Raw genomic sequence first — 578 nt, 5'->3', positions numbered from 1 at the left:
AGGGCACTGCAGAACAGCCCTGTCCTGTGCAGACCTCAGGTCCCCTCAGAAATGGGGCCCGGCTTGGCAGCTACAGGCCTGGCCACGTGACCTGGGCTCCCCCGACGCGTGAGGGTCTCTGTCTCAAGGGAGCCCAGGTGGGGCTGGCCACTTGTCTCCTGGACCCCCTGTCCTCCTAGTGAGCCAACTGGCTGGAGGGGGCCTGGCTTCACCTTCACCCACTTCTCAGCAGGATCTTTGCAGACGCCCCCTGCCATGTTGGAAGTGGGTGCTTGCCCCAAGTTTCTTCCCAAGGCAACTTGGAAGAGCCTGTCTGGATGGAGTGGGTGGGACTCCCAGTGGGGCTATCCTTGGACTGAGACTCACCCTAGGGGTAGGGACCTCCAGGGCGATTCTCGAATTCTGACTTTTGCGGGGGGGCCGGATGCCGAGGGACCCCGTGGGCCTTGTGTCCCAACCACGCCCCAACCTCCTCCCCCAAGAGGGATGCTCATACTGGAACCCAGCCTCAAGAATCCGGAAGCCTTGGTCATTTTCAAAACCTTCCGAGATGACAAACGAAGCAAAAAGGTCTCCTG

The sequence above is a fragment of the Budorcas taxicolor genome, chromosome 11, assembly GCF_023091745.1.
Source record: "Budorcas taxicolor isolate Tak-1 chromosome 11, Takin1.1, whole genome shotgun sequence".
In the NCBI taxonomy this organism is placed as follows: domain Eukaryota; kingdom Metazoa; phylum Chordata; class Mammalia; order Artiodactyla; family Bovidae; genus Budorcas; species Budorcas taxicolor.
Note: the sequence above shows the minus strand (reverse complement) of the source record.